The 20967-nt window shown below is 46.7% G+C and overlaps 1 long non-coding RNA gene and 1 pseudogene across 3 annotated transcripts in view; one reads left to right on the top strand and one right to left on the bottom strand.

The window, feature by feature from the left end:
* Nucleotides 1-20967, top strand: part of LOC146868831 (histo-blood group ABO system transferase-like) — a 791676-nt pseudogene that overhangs the window by 295793 nt on the left and 474916 nt on the right. The gene's annotated exons all lie outside the window — the stretch shown is intronic.
* LOC146868832 (uncharacterized) overlaps nucleotides 1580-20967 on the bottom strand; it is a 136612-nt gene continuing 117224 nt past the window's right edge. For both annotated transcript variants that reach the window (XR_014965095.1, XR_014965101.1), the window contains exons 3-5: nucleotides 17089-17340; nucleotides 11742-11891; nucleotides 1580-2240 (exon numbers count right to left, since the gene is read on the bottom strand). This is a non-coding gene — a long non-coding RNA (uncharacterized LOC146868832). The remainder of the gene's footprint in view (nucleotides 2241-11741; nucleotides 11892-17088; nucleotides 17341-20967) is intronic.

The raw sequence follows: 20967 nt of genomic DNA, 5'->3' as shown, positions 1-20967 counted from the left end.
GAAGGATGCAGGAGTTCTCGTCGGAGGTAGCAATTCACCTTCTCTAGTTATTATGTTTTTATCCTTGTCAAACCACCTTTTAATTTTACCAAACAAGGATTTCTTCTTCTTTTCCTCTGGTTGATAATACATTTTCGCGTTTACCACTATTCTCTAGTCCCTTCCGCAACTGTACGATCTTTTGTCCAATAACAGCGCGACTCACACCAACGCACCAATCCTGAAGCGTCTACGTCACCCTGTACTCCTTCCAATCACTGCGCGGCTCACACCAACACACCAATCACAGCGCGAGCACTGTTCTAATCCACTGTCCAATCAGAGCGCGGTCTGTCTCTGACTCCCTGACGTCACTGCTGCAGACGCTTCTGCTCTGTCTCCTGTCCCTCGTCTACCCCTCCTTTACAAAAGCCTTTTCAGTAGACTTCGTTTCAGATTCCACAAAATCTATTAGTTACAACATATAAACATCTCCATTGTCTGTTTCGCTAACCACAGAATAGTAAAGGAAATTCTTTCTCGCAAGAATCCCGCTCCTCTCTAGAACAGCGCTTACCTCTGCTCTACTACAGAATTATTACTTTCGTTGACACAGTAGCACATCCCTCTACTCTGTCCTTCTAACATGCATCCATTAACTGTTTCCTCTAGGACTGCTCCAAAGAGTCTCACAATCAATTAAATGCTCATACATTCACACACTTTCATACCAGAAAAATGTAGCACACCCACACAGAATCCTGCCTTTCCCGAGAACAGCGAACAATCTGTCCCACTACAGAATTATAACACACCTTAACCAAGCAGCGCTTACCTCTGCCCAGTCCTTCAGACAAGCTCAGAGAATACCTATTACTACTCCAGCAGAAAGCTTTAACAGCAAACCTTACGGATCCCTGGGACTTAAGACCAGAGTTTCACAGATAACCTTCGCTACCATACACACTCCTTTTATACCGGAAACATGTTCCTATTAGTAACACACGACGATGTCACTGATTCCGAACCCAGACAATGTGATGCGCAACTTCAATTGTCACACGTTTTTCCTGCATACGTACAGGTAATTCCAACAATCCCGTCTTACCCGAGAGCAGTGCTCACTTCCCTCTGCCCTACTACGGAACCGTCACCAGCTCCCAAGTTCCAGAAGCCGTACACACTACATAAAACTCAACACGACAACCTCAACATATAGTATTAGTACATATACCAACATCAATCAATAAATCAATGAATCAAAAGCCTATGTACAAGCAATCTATCAGATCAAGACAATCTAAAACCATCATACTGCTACCGGGAAACTGCTGCAGATCGGCGCATATAAATTCTCCCTACTTCCACGGACAGAGTAAATCCACAGTCACACGCACATACACTCATCATACGCTAGGGCCCATCACACTGAAATTCATACTATTACTCTATCCACACTGAATATAGGAGAGAAACCTAAACCAATCTGCATCTAAGCGAGGTCAATGCGACCATAAAGACATTGTCCTGAGTCATAATTTTAAACATAGGAAATACATTTGTAACTCAATAAATGACAAAGAAATAACCACCCGACACTGATAATCAAACAAAGATCATTATTTATCTAAATTAGTTCAATGAAAGTCAATCAATTGCAAGATCATTATTCTCATAGTTACCTATTCTAACTAAATGGGTCAGGACAGGTCTCTCAGTAAATTCTCTCGAGCTGCCGTCCTCAGCATCAGCATCGATCCTCACGAACATAGGTTCAGGAAGAAGTGAAAAATCGGAATGCAAAGGCCACAGACCTTCTCTAGTCTAGTAATATTTATAACAAAACTAGCAAAATAAATGTAACAAATAAACTCTGAATGTCCGTTGAGCCGCTGAGCAGAGCGAGCAGGGAAGGATGTCGCTTGGTAACATTTAGAAAACCTCCGCTCAGAAGAAAATCACAAAAATAAAAACACGGAAGAAGGAAACTCGAGTTTGCAAGCGATACATTTATGAATGCTCTTCCTTGGTACCATAGCGAAGCCACCACAGGTTTATCGTAGTTCATTGTGGCTTTATTCTTTTCCAAGGGCAATTGGAAGCATGCCCGGAGCTGCAGTCCTCACGGAAACTTTGAAATCAGACAGAGGCTGTGGTCAGGTGACTTCCAACCATGTTCAGCAAGGCCTCTCGTCAAAATGTAATCACTCGAGCGCAGGCTGTAAACAGCAGCCATCTTGGTTTAGGCCAAAACGGACCATCTTAATTAAAAGAAACACAAAACAACGTTACCACATCATGATGATTATACAGTGTTAGTCCCCACTAATACCCTTATGTGTATGTAATTACCCAGCCGTCTGCAACACAAAGAAGCATTATAGCACGTTAATATAAAAGCGCAAACACGAAACAAATAGCACTTTTGCGACACTCATTTAATTAAGTTGCACATATTATTAAGCAACATAAATGCATTCCCACGTGTAGTTTCTCTCATTAGTAATGTTGGTTAATCAAGACTTTTAACAAAACTAATAATTAGTGATTATAAATTAGTAATTTTAATCATAACATATGAACAAAACTGGAGCTTAAAACTCAATAAATTTTCAACAGAAAACTCTGCTCCAGCACTTGTTGTCCTGGAGTATGGAGGAGAAGCCCCACCCACTCTCCGCCCATATTTGTCAGTGGCTTCTGTCATTGTCTGTCCTAAATGCTGGCTTCTAAATGGTAAATAGGCTTGTTAGTCCCTCCTTAGTGCCGCCTTGTCTTCAATTGCAACCTCCCATGGCTACTGGCCCCTTTACTTCGGTTGTTACATGGTACGTGTTTTTAAGTCCGTGAGTAGTCTTTTCTTTAATGAGTTTCTCGACGTGGGCTGCTTTAGCTGGTTTTTATTCTGGCAGCGGAGAGGGGCTGGTCTTCACGCTTCTTCATGAGCCGTAATCACTTCTCGCACACAAAGTCGGCTACAGAAGTGAGAAAAGCCCTGAGCGCTGCATGCACACAAACCACTGCCCCTTGCAAGACAGTCTGTCCTCTGCGAGGGAGTTTACCGACGCAGCCCCTGTGTGTCTGAGGAATCCCGGGGTGTTCTGGAGTGGAAAGGGGGTTTGTGGAACCTTAGGGGGTTTGTGGAACCTTTTCCGTGAGTTTCTCCATTTAGTGGATTGTACAAGTTCCAGCCCTGGTGACCCCAGCAAATAACACAGGTCTCGGGTTTTTAGGTCTCACCTAGCATTGCAGCGTGCATGCGCTGCTCGCTCTGCAAGACATATTGTGAGATAGATTTCAGAAGGGTACTTGAAGCCCCTCCCATCATGGTCATTGGGTCGCGTCAGTATTTATGGTAAACACTGGCTTCCCATTGAAAAATTTGCTTCTTGGTTACCGCCCTGTCTCACTTTTGGACGACCCATCCGGACTGGGTCGTTAGCTTCACGGCTGTCGTGAAGCTATTTCTTATCTTTAGGAGGCGTGTAGTTACGGATCATGTTTCCGATGTGTTGTTTTTTCCACTCGCACGCTTGTTTATTTAATGAATTTGCTGCGCGTGCTCTTTTTTCACTCGCATGCTTGTTTGTTTTTAATTATTTTGCTGCACGTGCTCTTTTCTCACTCGCACGCTTGATTTTCCATTAGGGGCTTTGCTTTGGCAATGGCGGCGCGTGTTTATTTTAGCATTGCGCTTTAACTATAACAATAGCTGCCGGCCGACCCCACAAGTGCTGTGTGGGGCGGAAGCTATTGTTAAAGTGAAAGCGCGATGCTATCCAGGCTCATCAATCTCTCTTCCCTTTAGTAACCATTCCAGTCTAACTAAAAACACGTCACGTCAACGGGCGGGGCTGCAACGCCACGCGAGCACTATCCCCAGGTGTTTCCTTCACGCAGCCGATTATGTTTAGACTTCCTTACCGATTCTTTAAATTTCACGCTGATTTTCAGCGTATTTTAGAATCAACGGGGCCTCTAATACTTACTTCAAAATCTCCTGATTGAGGCACAGCATTTTTGTCAAATCACGGTTGATTGCACTACGTGTGGCATTTACTTTCGGAGATGAAGAACTGTGCTGAATTATTCTGGGCCTGCGCTAACGTTCTCCTAATCACAAAGCTCACGCACATGCCCCCTTCCTGTGCCGCGCGCAGCCTCCTGACAAGGCTCAACGTTCTTCGGTATTCATTTGACAAACAAATGGGTCTTCGAGCTGATTAAGCTTTAGACCAAGAGCTGCAGGTTAGTATTTCCCTTAATCGGTGTATCCCCTGCCCGCCTCGTTATGGGAAAGGCTGGCAGTGGTCCAGTGACAGTGAAAAATACTTTCAAATTAGCCAAGGGCTGATAATAATGGTTAATGACTGGACGTGAACGGGAGAGGACGGAAACTCCATTCGGTGGGAAATGGACGGTTTGCTGTGAGAGGAAGCTGCCAGCCATAGATCCCAAAGGGAAAGGCATGTTTGTCTCTTCTCACATTGGTTTGTGTCATGTTAAGGGCATGTGTGGCCTCGGGACCCTCCAGCTGTCCCCTGTTAGGTGCGACAGTTACACCCACTTGTGTCACCATATGCTGATAGCTGCAGTCCTGCATGCATAGGGAAATAATCTGCGCCTTACATTAATGAGGTGAGAGAGGGTACACAGGCGGTGGATTTGCAGAGAGGGAATGCACAGCTGAGACCCCAAGACTGGGCGGTTGTGTGTGGGTGAAGCACGATTTACGTTGTAGAGAGGGCGATTGGGTGTGGTGTCATCGTCTGTGGGATCGATGAGCTCATTCTTCTAATGCGCAGGGATGCCTTTTACATAGTTCACTCAACTTGCATTTAGGACAATAATTTAGCACAGCGGTCCTGCTTCCACACTAACTTATTTGGGGTCTAGTCTGTTTAATGGAAGCAAATCGGCCGTTGACGGGTTTTAACTTCTCTTATATTGACAAAAGATCGCGTTTTTCCTTTGGATATACATTTACTTTGGAGTGTGAATATACAAATCGGTATTTGGGGGCATGTTGCTCTCTCCACACATGAGCAGTGTTCATGGCCTTCCTCTGGCACGTGCACCACACAACTCAAAGTAGTTGTCACTTTGCAAGCTTTCATTTGGTCACAGTGGTGTTAATGCATACAGAAGTGCAGTTAAATTAAACCAGGCGCTGGTAGTAATCACACCTCTGGAACTAAATGTGCAGTTTCAGTTCGCGGTGAAAATGTCCACATATTGCATTCTTTTATATTTATGTGGTGCGTCTTTAGCTGAAAGAAATTGTTTGCGCTACTAGGGTGTTTTTAAAGTTTCTTGGAGACGGCAAACGAGGGTTTCAAGCTTGAGTGTAGTAAATTCGATCTTACGGTTCGCGACTAAATTACATCTTCAGCAAAATCCGAACGCAACTTGAACACTTTCCAGCGTTTGCACTTCTGGTTTAATGACCATCCACAGACTTCTTTCTTAGATGGCATTTGCACCCCCTTGCTTCTGGTCCTCATACAGCAACTTTTCTCTGGAAGAGGTATGAAAACTACTGCTCCTGCGAAGCCTACACTCTGAGTTTGAGCTATTTGCATTATGAATGACAATGCCTTTTATCTATGTTTTAATAACGAGAACACAAATAAAAGGCATTGTTATTTGCAATGTCAATAGCTCAAACTCGTTTAACTTTATTGAGCGTGGCGCCCGCTTCACAGACACCGCGCTCTGCAATAAGTGTTGCTTTTGGTATTGCAAAAAACAATGGCTTTCAATTTTTTTATAAAAGGCATTGCCATTTACAATACCAATAGCTTAAAAATTCGCAGTTGCGAGACCTATTGCATTGTCAATGCTTGTTTAACACTCTGCAAGGGACTTCATTCAACATGGTTGAGCTCGGTAGATGAAGGTGTTGGGGGGGCTACCATTGTGTAGCCACGTAAAAGTGATTCCTATTCAATTTGTTTGGGTTATTTTGCTAACGGCACATTGCATGCGTAGGCTTGAAACCGTGAATGTAAAACTGCGAGGCCCAAAATGCAGTGGCATTGGCTTGAAAAGAGTACAGTCTCATCTTTGAGTTTCGTTTGGTAATTGAGCTTTCGGTCTAATGTTTTCCAGTTCGGGGACTATGGTGGTATCTTTATCATGTAGCCTTAATCTCCCCTTGCCTATTTAGAACAAAATGATGACGTGCTTTTACGAACCCATCTCCATTAAGTTTGAACCCATCCCCGTTGAGTTTGCACCATGTATGCATGAGGCTGTGGGGTAAGGCTAGAGCTACGCGCTTCCGAGCTGAGAAAGCAGGTTCGAGCCTGACGTCGGCTCAATATCCTGTGATTCAACAAATGTGTGATGTAACTGGTGCTCATGTTAACTGCTCCAAGTTTGCATTATAGAAAACGGAAAAATGAGTCTCCTTGAAGTTACATCAAAAGCAGTGACGGATGGTGCGATTGCAGAGTTAAGGTACTTGCAAAAAATATACTTTAGCCTCTCGGCATGCTGGAAAGATTGAATTTGGAGGTCAGGATGTAATTATAACTGCATTTATATTGCGCTTAATACCCCTGACGAGGCGTTGAAGAGCTTTTTGGCGCCATAGCTGCCGACTTTGATACTGGGCGTAGCCATCTCTTTGTCTCACGATTCTACAACTTGGTCTGTGTCACATGCGCACGCAACAGGCTACTTTACGGGGAATGGGGCATGTTTGTAGTGATGCTTGTTCTACGGAGGTCCTTTCAGTGGCACCCTTGTGTACATGTGAATGGAGACTTAAGATGTGCTGTTCATGTTTACTGTGGCCTCGAGACATGATCGCCTAGTCTGATGTTCTTTGTGGTTAGTCTTAGTTGAGAGTGGGCTTGGGCAGTGTACAGCTTTCGAGCCCGCAGTCATCTTCCGGTGGCAGGTGAGATGGTTGCAGTACTAAAAGAGGCAGTAGGCGCTCACCTGCACTGAGCGTTGACTCGCCAGTCACATGCTTTCCTTTACTCTCTTAAGACACATTTTGTACAATATAGGGCGGCACTATGCAAGAATGCAACACGGCCCATTCCTTCACATCTAAAATTAAATTGTGCAAACACTTATTTTCCCCTTCCTCTATTTTGAAGTTCAAATTAAATTCTGAACAGGAACATAAAAGTATGTTTAGCAGACTGCTGTAGTTTTACAGATAATAGTGTGTGTCCAAAATTGTTTCTTGAAATATTACAGGGCATGCTGAAGTAAAGGGAGCCACTCGCTGTTATTCATGTATATCATGTGCAGGGTTTAGGGTTGTGGTATCTACTCCTCTCTTGGGCACTGCCAGCCCCGTGCATAGTTTGTGGCCGAACGGGTTAGGCAATTGCATCGGAAAGCATGGAGGACTGGGTGTGGAGTTTGGGCACTGAAGAGGAGGTTTTGGTCATCTGGGGTACGGTGTGGTTTGTTAATTGTATAAGTTCACCTTGAAATAACTGGAGCACGAGAGAGCAAAACACGTAGGGGCTGGCCCCGAGTGGGTGGTAAATTCCTGTTTGTGCAATGATTGGAGTGTCAAGCTTCATGGATAACACCTCAACCTGCAACTTTCTCTTGCTAAATCTTGGCAGATCAAACTTAGTAAAATTTACCTTTAGAGAACCGTGAAATTTATTCAGATGTATGCGAAATATGGCACAAATATTATAAACGATTGCATGTAATTCCTCATTTTCAAGAGGCGATTTCTGAATTTGAGATATTTACTTCACCCTGTAAATAACTCACCCTTTTCCAGCCCTCTTGAACTCGAGGGCTAAAGTCGCTGCAACCTGCCTCCTGATATGGACCATCAGTCGTTAAGTAATCGCAGATGGTACGTCCATGCAGCCTGGCAGGCTCACTAAACAGCAGAAGGGTGGTAGCGAAAGGAGGACCCCAGCATACAGGGTGACTAAATGGGCATGTATTACTAAAACAAAGACCATCCGCACTATTGTGCACAAGCACGCCTGCAGGAGGCTTTAAATAGGCCCTGATTACAATGTATAACCACAGAGACACTGGTGACAGTCGAGAGCTACCAGAGCCGTCTGTCCTGCTCACTTTGGAGCCATCACTGTCCTTTGAACCCATGTCATCCCTGGGACCTTCTTTCAGTCCCTTTATTTTATTTCAGCAGCATTACTACTAGTGGGACTTATAGTGTCACTTTTTGTCATTATTAAATTAGCTTCACACATTACCTTTATTACATGCAGCAATGTTATCGCTTTCTTCTCTGCCTGCTTTAAAGGGCTGATTAGTTTCTTCATCTTATTGCATGATAACACTCAGATCTAGTCTATATTCCTCGAGGCAACCTGGGTGATGTGTGTATGGAAGTCACAGAGTTTCCCAAGGAACTCATTTGATCCTTGTCGCTCATCCTTCATACCTGGCAGCGATGCTGTACATTTAATTCTAATCAGAGTGCAACTCGGTGAGATAATATATCGGCAATAAAAAATCAAATGGAACCATACACTGCTTACTTAGATACGAAGGGAATTTATTTATAATTATTATGAATGTCCAAGAAACAGCTGCTTTGAATGTAATAATATGTGCCACAAGATGGCTGTGCTTGTGTTTGTCAATCACAGCGTCAGATCACATTTAGAATTCTTGTTCATAAAACACTAATTGTTCATTAACAGATTGCTGTAATTGGAATGCTTGTTCTAATTACATACAACAACACCTAAGCATTCTTTTTAGCGTCCACTTACACACCAAGTCATCAGTTCATCCACCCTTGTACTCACACTTGGCCTCAGAGGCACTCATAGTTATTCTTCTATCTGAACATTCGTGCACCCCCCCACACACAAGTACCCGCACCTATACATCCATCCACCCTATTCAGGTACATTTCCATCTACCTATAGCCAAGCATCAATATCTCTAGCACGTATTCATCGATGCAACAGAATTTGCATCCATCCTGCTATGGAATGGCTCCCATCCACGTAGCCGCCACCCGCTTTTGTATCCACCCGGGGCCTAACTTATGAAAGAATAAGTGCCGGTGTCTCGGGTTCGGCTCAGGAGCCCGCGGACGGTGCAACTGAATGTTGATGTGTTAAGTACCAAAGCTGCATAGGCCTAAATCCACCTGATGCCTCTTTAATCCACCACCAGTCACTTCTTGTTCTTTATCTCACTCTTGAATCCACAGGATGCCTCTTTAATCCACCACCAGTCACTTCTTGTTCTTTATCTCACTCTTGAATCCACAGGATGCCTCTTTAATCCACCACCAGTCACTTCTTGTTCTTTATCTCACTCTTGAATCCACAGGATGCCTCTTTAATCCACCACCAGTCACTTCTTGTTCTTCATCTCACTCTTGTAGGTTTCTGCTTTCTCCTTTTCTGACGGTTTCTCAGTCTTCTCTTCGTTCACTTTTCTGTTTTGTGGGCTTTTGCTCTCGTAAAAATGGCTGCCGGTGACCCCAGCTGGCATCAAAAAACAAAACTTCCCTCACACTAGTACATCAAATTTTGGCAACACGTCCATTGGATTAAGTACACCCACAGACCAAAAGTAAATTTATAAAAGATTTTTTTTGTTTCATTTATTTATCAAAAATATATTTTTCTTAATTATATATCCATTTTTCTTCATTTTCATTTAGGGTACAAAAAATAGCACAGATATTAAATAAAACGCAACCTAAGCCCAGCACACAGAATAATAAGGGAGCCAATAGGCGAAAATGCATGTAACCGCCCAAGTCAATACATGAGAAAAGCCACAATAATAGCTAACAAAAAGACTCAACCAAACGCGCCAGTAAACTCTCTTTTCACAGCCCACGTTCGCGCGTTCTATCCACTCAGCCTGAGCTTCACCCTTCAGTTCCCCCCACAGCAGCAGGAAGCATTCTTCCCAGAATCCTGAGATTGTAGGCGGGCCTTTGTAAACACAGAGGGCTTTGGTCTAGAGCTGCAGATGTTACTGCGCTAGGTACGTAACACAGGGCCACGCCCACCACTGCCACCATCACCACATGGAAGGCTAAGGTACAGCAAACTAATAGCCCCCGTATGGTCAGGTACAGCCGAGACCCCCTCCTCCCTTATCAATACTAAGACAGTAACACGTCTAGCACAAGGGTTTTAATTTTTGGATTTGGGAGTTGTAAACCCCCGGCAGTATTTATTAACATAAAATTAAATCAACAATTTTAATTATAATATTTAAACAATACGCAGAAAACCATTACATTGATTACTTGGATAGGTACAGGTGTAATTTTCCTAACCTTAACATATCTCTACTACAAAGATATTCCTATCCGAATCTAAACATTACATAAACAATAATCATAACAATAACATTTCATTTTCTGCGTATCCCTATCTTGAGCCTACGGCAAGGTCATTAACTGGAGCCAGATCCTTATCAAATTATGCCCGCAGTCCAACGGAGTGCGCATGTGCAGGGGGCCCGTTTACCGTGAGGGTACTTCCCCCGCAGGTCGCCCCCGTACGCCCTTATGCCCGCCCGCCCTCCAACCGGAGTGCGCATGCGCAGAGGGCCCATTTCCCGTGAGGGTACTTCCCCCCCCCCCCCCCCCCCCCGGTCACCCCCATACGTCCTGTAAATTCTCTCCATAAGGGGCCCTTGCAGTTATGCGCCATTTACTTGCGCCCTTGTGCACGTGCGGGGTGGCCAAGCATCCTACTGGAAAGCGTGACTCCCCCTCCCCCGCACCCATCCAGCCAACCGGCTGTAACTGCCCCTGGAGGTCTATGAGAGACCACTTGTCCCTCCCCCTTGGGCGACGCCATTCAAGAATGGCGCCGCCCTCTAAGGACCTTAAATTTACTGCTCACCAATCATGACCTTACCGCCACAGGCCTGCATAGTTGACCGACTATCAGGCCCCCCCAAAAAACTCACCGCAAGGTCATGCCCTGCCCCTATACCCAACTAAATCGGCTAGAAGATCCTCCATAACGATTACAAATCCCTAACCTTTGACAGATGGATGCCGTCCTTTAAGAAGCACGACTCTAAAGTCTGGAGGTGTGGAGCCCTAGTTAGCCTCCCCTTAGGGGATCTTTGAAATCCTCGTGCCTGGATGTACCCGGGCATAGACGTGCCTACCCACCTACTTCTGTGATTAGTGTTGTGCTCAGCCCCCTTATTACCCAAGCGTACCCGGTCATCCCCACCCCGAATGTAGGATAATAATGCGAGGGCTGACTGGCTAAGGGGAAAGTGACATTGTCTGGGAGCCACTAAACGGCCCCAAATGATAGCAGCGCGATGTGCCCAATAGACACAATGCCCCAGACAGATACCCCTTGTCGGTGAAAATTGCCCCATTGGAAGGCAAACCGGGAGGGCCCCTACGGGCCCCCAAGATTCCCCATGAACATATCATGGAACACAAACCTACAGTGGACCACTATGTTCTGGGATAGGGTCTGCGCAAGCCTCTACCCCTACCGCGGAGCGTCCCAACAGCTCGCCTACGATGGCACCTGCGAGCACAGGCGCCGTAAAGGCAGAATACCTTTTCCCGACCCGGGGTGTCGGATCCGCCTTTAAAAACCTGGGTTCAGTCGAGCTGGCCAGGCATACCCTGTGAAGTTGCGTACTGCTAAACTACCACACCTGGCAATGACAAATGGTTGACACCTACACCTGTACAGTAGTGTGCTGGTAAATACCCTGACTGGCAACAACAAATGGTTGACACACTTCTATCCAAACCACACAGTGCATGGGCAGCACCATCTCACCCATGCACGCTGGCACCTCTTGAGCTCTTCCATTGATCGCCCATCAGCCTTGAATCCGCTGCTTGCATCTCCCGTTCTGGATCTTTCGGTCCCCTTGCCAGCCCACATCTTGCAGTCATTGCGGTGTGGAGCGCCTCCCATGTAACAGTCCTGGATCCAGCCATACATAAATGAAAATCAAACACAGATGATTAGTGTTTTTGTAAAAGATACAGTGTGATACAATGTGTGAGACAAAAAGAATGCAAGATATCATAGGAATCCACCATTGGGTGACTTCACCTGGGCCAGCGCTTCGCAAGACTGACCTCAAAACCGTGGAATGGGTTGCTGTCACATGACAGCTTGGAATATCTAGATGTGAATAGCCACTGAAAGGCAAGTCACATTTCGTACGACAAACGCCAATGGTTTGGCCATTCTGGTGGCAGTAAATTGCCCCGGCCAGGCCATTGGTGTCAAGACCTGCCGCTGACGCACTTAAAATGCGACCATAATAGACGCATGGGCATGTAACCTTGATCTTTTTGCATTCCGATGAACCAGCCCACCTCTTCATGCTAACAGTAACTACCCCAGTCAGTAATACCCCCAAAATTGGACTAAATGTGGAAAGAATGTGTAACTGACAAAAACGGCATCTGTATCCTGCATTTTTGTAAAGCAGCCCAAACTCAATTTAACCTACAAATGCCGAATCCATACTTGCATTCCCTGTGAAGCGGCCCAAGCACACCATCATGGGAGCGCAAAACCTTTTGCCCTTAGTTGTCTATTCAGCAAATAAAGTACTGTGCAGAACATTGACATCAGACTTTTCAATGAAGCCCAGCATAGCCCAAATTTGAATTTAAAATTTCTTATAAAGCGCACGTATACCTGCGGTTTCTTGGCGCTGATACTAACCGGATCCTAAATTAAAAAGCTGGGGGGACAGGCAAGTTTATTAATCGAAATATTTTGTGAACAGGTAGGTTTTAAGTTGGTTGCGGAATTGTGGGTAGAGAGAAATGGTACGGAGTTCAAGGGGAAGGGAGTTCCAGAGGGTGGGGGCGAGGGTAGCGAATTTGGAGCCTCCCCACTTCTTTCTCCGGAAGCGTGGGATGGTGAGGAGGGACTGGGAGGATGAACGAAGTACCCTGGTGGGGACATAGGAAACAATCTCGGAGGAGATAAACGCAGGTGCGAGTCCGTGTCGGGCCCGGAAGGTGATGGAGGCAAGCTTGAACTGAATTCTGGCTCGCACAGGGAGCCAGTGAAGTGATTTTAGGAGCGGGGTAGAGTGGTGAAATTTGGGGAGTTTGAAAACCAGGCGGGCCGCCTGGTTTTGGACCTGTTGTAGGCGATGCAAGCTGTAGGCGGGGATACCGGCATACAGGGCGTTGCCATAATCCAGGCGGGAAACCACCATGGCCAAGATGATGAGTTTTAGAGCAGAGACAGTGAAGAAACGGGACACCCTGCGTATAGTGCGCAGTGAAAGAAAAGAAGAGGACACCACAGAGCTCACCTGGGAGTGCAGAGTGAGTTGAGAATTGAGTTTTATACCAAGTGTCTTGACTGAGGAAGCGGGGGGTAGGAGGGGGGCCAAGAGAAGGGGGCCAGAAGAGAGGGGACCAGGGGCTGGATGAACCACCCGTCAACACCAACTCGGTTTTGTCTGGGTTGAGTTTAAGGTGATTGTGGTTCATCCAGTCCCTGATGTGAAGCATAACAGATTGAAAGTTTAGAACAGAGGAAGGAGAGGATAGATTGAAGACAAGCTGGAGGTCGTCCGCATAATTGAATACGCCGACCTCCATCTGTTGAAGCGAGAAGATTAAGGGGGCAATATACAGATTAAACAAGAGGGGAGAAAGAGAGGAACCCTGGGGAACCCCGCACTGAACTTTCCGGACGTCCGCCGTGAAGTCACCCAGGCGAACAGCCTGGGTGCGGTCACTCAGGAAGGAGGACAACCAGACCAGGGCAGTCCCCCCGATCCCCGCCGCTCCGACACGGGAGAGAAGGATGGTGTGATCCACCGTATCGAAGGCGGCTGAGAGATCGAGGAGTACAAGGGCCTGGTGCTGATTAGTGTCCATGCCCTCCCTAAGGGTGTCCAAGACCGACAGGACAACGGACTCCGTAGAGTGTGCAGGGCGGAAACCGGCTTGACGGGGGGCAAGAGCACCATGATTCTCCACAAAAGAGCTCAGAGCACAGGTGACGTGGCGCTCGAGCAACTTGGCCAGGAATGGTAGGAGGGAAATAGGACGGAAATTGGCGGGGACAGAGGGGTCTGCCCCGGGTTTTTTTAGGATGGGCACAATTACCGCCGATTTCAAGGGTTTAGGAACGATGCCTTGGGCAAGAGAGCTGTTAAGAAGGTGAAGGGGAGGGTCAGGGCAGGAAACAAAGATATGGCGGAGAATGTGAGCGGGACAGGGGTCTAAAGGAGAGCCGGATTTGACCAGGGGAACCAAGGTGATCAGGCTCTCTCGATAGCCCAAAGTGCATTAACATCAGACTGTCCGCTGAGAGCGCTCAGCATAGCACTAGTCGTGCTACCGGACGTGCACAGTTAAAGTTTCTTGCATGACTACAGCTCCTGGAATGGCAGAATCTGAGCATAATGCTGCTAATTAATTAGAACCATACGGGAGACCGAATTCCAATATTTGCATCAAAATGCATTCTCTGAGTTTAACAGCAAAATTGATAAAGTGATGGATCTAATCCTATCACTGTGTTTGCAATCCCATGGAATACAGCTAAGGCACAGACCAGACAAGTTCTCAGAGGTAGGAAATGTGATCGCTGGCTGCATGAGGGCTTTTACACCAGGCGGCTCGAGATCTAGTCGTGGATGCCTCACTTGAGCAACCATATGATTCTGGGGGCAAAACACTATCTGGCCACACACTCCCTGTGGATCATATAAGGCCTATACGGACCCTCCTGCAAAGCTGGCTTTATGATCTGTGAACTCGCAGGACAATATATTGCCTGTGTAATATGAACCCTGACCTAGATTCAATTTAACAGTGCATGACAGTCTGACCCGAAACTGGGACTTTAAAACACGCATTGAAATCAGAAGCTGTATTGTGAGGGCCTAGCATAGCATCAGTTGTATTACAAGAAACTTTGAAATCGTATTTCCAACGGGAGCGCCTGACATAGTCCCAGTTCCATTACCTGAGGAACATTGCCATTAGACTTAAAATGAAAGTGCTTAGCCAAGGACTAATTGTATTACATGGGGACCCCTTTATATCTTGTTTTTTTGCGTGGGAGCTTACACGATCCGCCCAGCATCACATGTGTTCAATGTCATTGTCAGGATATTCCGTTTGTGTGTTTTGGGCTGGTCATGAAGCTGGCAAACCTTGGGGCCTGCTAAAGCTGATGCCAACGCTTACCATGGTTCTCCCTGTTATAAGTACATGCATACCATGTACTTTGTGCTCTCGGAGGTATACACCACATGCGCGCGCGCAACTAATTAAAGAATGGACCTGGAGTGCAAAGTTGAGTGCCGCAAGGGTAATACTCACGCTCAATTTGACAGACGGTACACAAGACCCATATAAAGGTGAATCTGCACGACATGGCATAACACAAAGCAGATATACAAGTAGAAGGCGTAACTGCTGCCCCAAGGAAGTGATGCACACAGTCCCTGACAACCATACAAAGGCCTTACCACCACCCCCAGCCGTCATGTGGGGGATACAAGGAATATCCAGGAGTCCTTACTGGCCAAAAACATACACTAGATGCCACTACCACCCCCTACATCATTCATATGGAACGACTATAAATAATTTATACAAATTAATAGGGTAACAAGAAATGGTACGTATGGTACAGAAGACTTGGCTGTACCACCCTTATTCGTTCCCAATTGATCTTACGCCTGCAACAAGTCATATGACCCTGACTTTTTGAGACCTGCATTAGTACTCTTGTCTGCTGTGCAGAAGAACCTCATAAGTATCAAAGCCTCGATCCTTCCTTTCCGTTTGCGTAATAGATTCCGAAATCACTCAGCATCAATAAACCGTGCCTAATATCTGGCTTTGACGCAACCTGTACCACTAGAAACCCACCGCCTGACCCCACGTAGCATGCAGCAACGAGTCTCTCCCCGAGGAATATCATGTAGGAGTATTTATCTCCTGGAGGCTTAGCAAAAGAAATACGCTACTATGGTGTACCCCCTAACCAGTTTTAAATACCATTTACCAAGGGGAAAGGCGTCTGAGCCATTAGAACAAAGGACGACACATCGTTAGGTAATATTACTTATAAGAGGCAATGCAGTCTGAGCAAGGCAAAACTTTGCCAATAGACTGTCGATCTAGAGCGCGTATCACTGCACCGTATCCTTTACACAAGGAACATTGAGAATATATTCTTTAAATTGGGAGCGCTTAGTGTAGAGTCGCGCTTGAAATCCGGTATACAAAATAATGTCCAACATAGTTGTGCTCCGCAAGGGAGCATAAGATGTGACTGTGTTTTAGCCTAAGCGAACTTGTGTAAGGCATGGATGGATATGGTTCAATTTCAATATTTAAAGCGCGAACTCGACCCGAAGGTATTGGTGCGCTTTACATATGCACCGGTTACGTTACACAAGGACACGTTCATGCATTTTTTGTTAGTATGCACGGAGAGATTTGCCGATACTCACAGGATGTGGACGCTACCCCGAAGCTCGAACCCTGATTACCAACCCCAAAAATCGGCAGCTCTAGCCACCAAAGCTCTCAAGTAAGCCCAGATCTGAGCATGAGCGCTTCACCCAGACCAGGGAGTTGCTTTTGATGCTTGCTCCCCTCGCCGTCAGTTCAGAGTGACAATATAAGATCTCTGACGAGGATGGTGGGGAGTGCACGTACAGGCCAGTGGAACTCTTACTTTCACAATGTTCCTGTAAGTCCTAAACCATTGGACTGAAACAAAGATAAATAAAACGCTTCACCGTCCTATAAAACAATTCCTCGCTGAGAGCCCGATCCATCCTCACCCCTATGTTTCTTGAAAAACAGGCTTCAAATCACATTAATCATGTAATCCTCCGACTTTTATGCAAATAACAAAGCTTTGTGCACGTTTCTTTTTCCACAAAGTACAAAGGAGCTCAAAATGAAAAGGCAGACATCCTTCCCACACCAGATGAATGGCAAACTCGAAGCACGGCCCAAATACCTCAAATCAAAGCGTAGCACTACATTGTTGCGCCAGAGCATGCTGCCTCTTCTATAGCCCCTGCACCCGTGTGACGCCCGCTACGTTCCCCTTGATTCAAGGGCCCCCGCCATTGACCAATTATGCCGCCAGCCAAGCGCATGCTCACCATCATTACAAAAAAGGGCACCTCCGCCGACCGACACAGCTGTTCCTCCTGCGCTCGATCGCCTCCTCCGCCGCCGAGCCCAAAACCAGCTGCTCCTCTCATCACGCAGATCTCGAGAAAGGCAACCTCCACGCTCGTCCGGTGATGCAGCAAACGACCCCCACCAGGCGCTGCACCGATCTTCTGAGAAATACCGCTTCATCGCGATAATACTGGGCCCCACTCTGCTCTCTGCTGAAGTCCTCGAACGAGCTACAAAACAAAGAAGAAGAAATAAAAAATACAGCCTCCTAGCGAGGCTGTTGTCCTTAAGGGGCGGCAGGCTGTGGGAGCGGCGAGCAAAGAGGTAAACGCCGCCGCTCCCCAGCCTTTTATTAAAAAATTCCCTTCGCGCCAGGCCGGTTCTAACCGGCCTAGCCTTGCTGCGATGCGTGCCCCAGAAGTGATTACAATCACTTCCGGGTCACGCCTCAACAACGTCGAGACCAACGATTGGCGGGACGCGCCTGTCGCGTCACCCATGCGCGCGACAGGCCCGCCCCTGTGTGGTCATCGGGGGCCGGCAGGACCGCCATACATGCGGCGTGTCCGATGCCGGCCCCGCCTTACTATAACACAAACTGCAAGTCATCTTGCAAATACGAGTTTAATAAGCAGCACTGAGAGTCTGTGGGATAGCACCGGTAGCCTGCCTACAATTTACCTCAAGCACACCTGAGCTGATGTAGTGTGCAAGAGACCCCCTTGAGGCAGAAGTGCATGGAAATATCATGTTCTTTGCAGGAGGCATTTTAATCCTCTGCCTCACTTTAGCATGAGTGGGAACAGCCACTAGATAAACTCTGATGTCTCTCCAGCAGGAAGATTAATGGCCAAAGTTACCTTTACATTTTTATTGTTGCCTGATAACCCCTGAACCCAAAAGTACAAGTTCTTTGCAGCAGCCATCTTAATCCGCAGCGCTACTTTAGCATGAGTGGAAACAGTCACTAGATAAAACGTAATCTCTATCCAGCAGGAACATTAATCGCCAAAGTTACCTTTCAATTTGGTCCCGTCCTCCGCACCTAGTCTCTCAAAATAAAATTTGTTTGTCCCGCTCACCGGGCAGGGACTCTTAATAGCTCAACCGTGGGACCCTCAGAGCAGGCAGCATCCAAGGAAATAGGCAAGTTGCACAGCACCGCTTCCTAGGAACGATGAAGTCACCAATGGTTTACATTTTAGTATTTTCAACATCCTGTTAACCCCTTCGCTGCTAGGCCTTTCCCCCCCCCCCACCCCCCCCCTGTGCTAAGCCTTTTTAGGTCTCGCTCGCGAGATTTAATGACTTGGAGAAGAGGGGCTTGAACCCGCCCCTCTTCTCTCCTCTTCTCAATTGGCTGGCCATTGGAGAAGAGGCTTGTCTCGCAAAACAAGCCCCGTCCTTTTCGGATTCGGGGGCGTGTTTTTTCGTTACTTTTCGCTGGGCGTGTTTTTCTCTCCTCCAGCCAATGGCAAGAGGAGAGAAAGAAAAACACGCCCCCGAATCCGAAAACAACACTGCGTTTCTCCGAGGCATTTCTGGCTGACCTTGGAGAAAGGCGGTGGTTTTCATGGCGACTCCCTCCCCCTGCTGCCTCCTTTCAGTACGAGGCGCTACATGCCGCCTCATTCTGCGCTGCCCAGGTTCACGGCTCAAAGGCCGCTCCTACACCTTCCCTCTTCCAGAGGTTTGTCGCTGGCGTTTCCAGTTGAATTGAATAGTATTTCTACTGAAAAAGGTGCCAGCCCTGTATAGAAGACTTTGATGGCATGTATTAACGATGTGATAACTCTATCATTTTTAAGATAGTACTATAATTCAACCAGTGTATAAATACAGTATTTGCCTTCATTACGCGAATGCTTTCGAGGCCGTCGAAATCTAAGATCGTCACGAGAGTTATAAAGGCGCCAAAAACACAATAGAACCCTCGCAGTGGCGTACTTTTTAAAAAGAAAAAAAAGCCAACCCCACACACCCCGTCTGACAGATATTGAAGGTAACCAATCATATTTAACTGCGCGCACTCCGTTTACCAATGACCTTTCTCCGTACGGGGTTCACGGCACCTGAGGGCGGGCGGAAGGCCAAAAGACAGGTTGGATAACCAATTGTAGCCACGTTGGCCCCTGAGTGGCCAATGGTATTCGGCTAGAGGCGGTGTCGATGAAAGGGGCTGAGGGCGCCATATAATGGAGGCGCAAAACTGTAAGAGGCCATTGATGAGACTGCTGGCGTGAGTGGAGCGTGCAGAACTGTCCCGAGGAGGTCATTGGCGACGGTACTTTTCGACATGCTTTCACCATATATATTGGAATTTTCAGTATATACGGCGTCTTTCATACGAAAATAAGATGGATATGAAGAAGCGTATCACGTTGGAGCTGAGAAATAAGTCTCCGGGCGAGAGAAGGTGTAGGAGAGGGCTGAGCATGGGAATCCCGTTCTTGAGACCAGGGCGAGGGCAGAAGCCCACAGTGAGGATAAACGGGCACGTGGTAGGATGGCTGGGTGTTTCAGGCTAAAGATGTTATTTTTATTCCCCGGGTACTTGAGCGAAGCGGAGGTTCCCCCGAGGCGCGTAGTTTCAGTCTTCCCGCCAGGTGCCCTCGCTGCCCCATCTCAGTTCTGGAAGCCTTCAAGTAACTTTTAAAACAAACAAAATCCCTATATATATTTGTTTAGGAAGTGCGATTTTTTTTTTCCAGCTGTGTCTAGTCTGTTGGGGTTTGTGCCCGGCTTGGTTTTTCCACGCGCTTAAAGGGATGTATAGCGGGGGTGGGGAGGCTTGGCTTGCATTTTTGTTCACCCATTTCATCCATGTTGTATATCTTCCTAGTGTTTTGGGGCAGTTTCTAACGTGCTATTGGTTATTTTCGTTAAAAAAAATCCCGATGTCGTGAAGTTTTCTTAAACTCCACCACTGAAATAGCCGTACTGGCGGGGACCCTTACTATAACGTTTTTAAAGTTTATTTGTTATCCGGCGGGTGTTTGTGTACGTCTCCCTCTCATAGAGGGTGTTTGACACTACCCGTGTGTAGGAGAGTAGGGTCTGCTATCCTATGGTCACCCCAAATTTTTGCTTTTTGCTTCACTGGTTTTTGACATACTGAGGCTGTGGGCCTGCTAATCAGACCCCCAGCCTGCTGTTCTCTCTACTAAATTGACACTATGCACTCTAGGTGCATAACCAATTGAAATTGGATCACCCTGTGAGCCCCTGTACCAGTGTACACTAGGTACCCAGGGCATTGGTGTAGCTAAGGCCTACCAGGGGCTGAAGCATGTATTATGCCACCCCTGGCCTGGCCTAGCAATTTGACACAACTGGCTGATCACTCAGCTGGGGTAAGTTGGTGTAACCACCTCTTACTTAGGTGTAGTATACCTATACCTAACCTTAAATGGGACACATGTTAACCTATAAGTCACTCCTATGGCAGGCCTTAACAATCCTGAAGGCAGAGTGCTTGGTTCCATGTGAGATGGTGCTCTGGCATGAGTTGAGCCGGTCTGCAGTGGTCGGAACAACTTCCTTCTACCGTTTCCAGATATCGTCATACCATATACTCTTAAGTGCATTATGAACCTCGCGGTTAAATGCTATCTTTGGTTTGGCTTTATCAAAACATGTCGAGTAAGGTGTCATACGAATTGGAATACTAACCCCTCGCCAGTTCTGGCGACGGGGTTAGCATTCCACCCTTCTAGAGGGACACGACATGTACAGCACCTGAAACCCGGGTAAAATCAGACATAGCCTCAGCTCCACAAAATGGACGCTGCCACCACAGACACAAGTCTGCCCTCCTGCTGCTGGGAGTCCTTCCAGCTTGGGAGACAAGGACAAAG

This window comes from Triturus cristatus, chromosome 1_2 (assembly GCF_964204655.1).
Source record: "Triturus cristatus chromosome 1_2, aTriCri1.1, whole genome shotgun sequence".
Lineage (NCBI taxonomy): Eukaryota > Metazoa > Chordata > Amphibia > Caudata > Salamandridae > Triturus > Triturus cristatus.
Note: the sequence above shows the minus strand (reverse complement) of the source record. Positions and strands in the feature narration are given on the sequence as shown.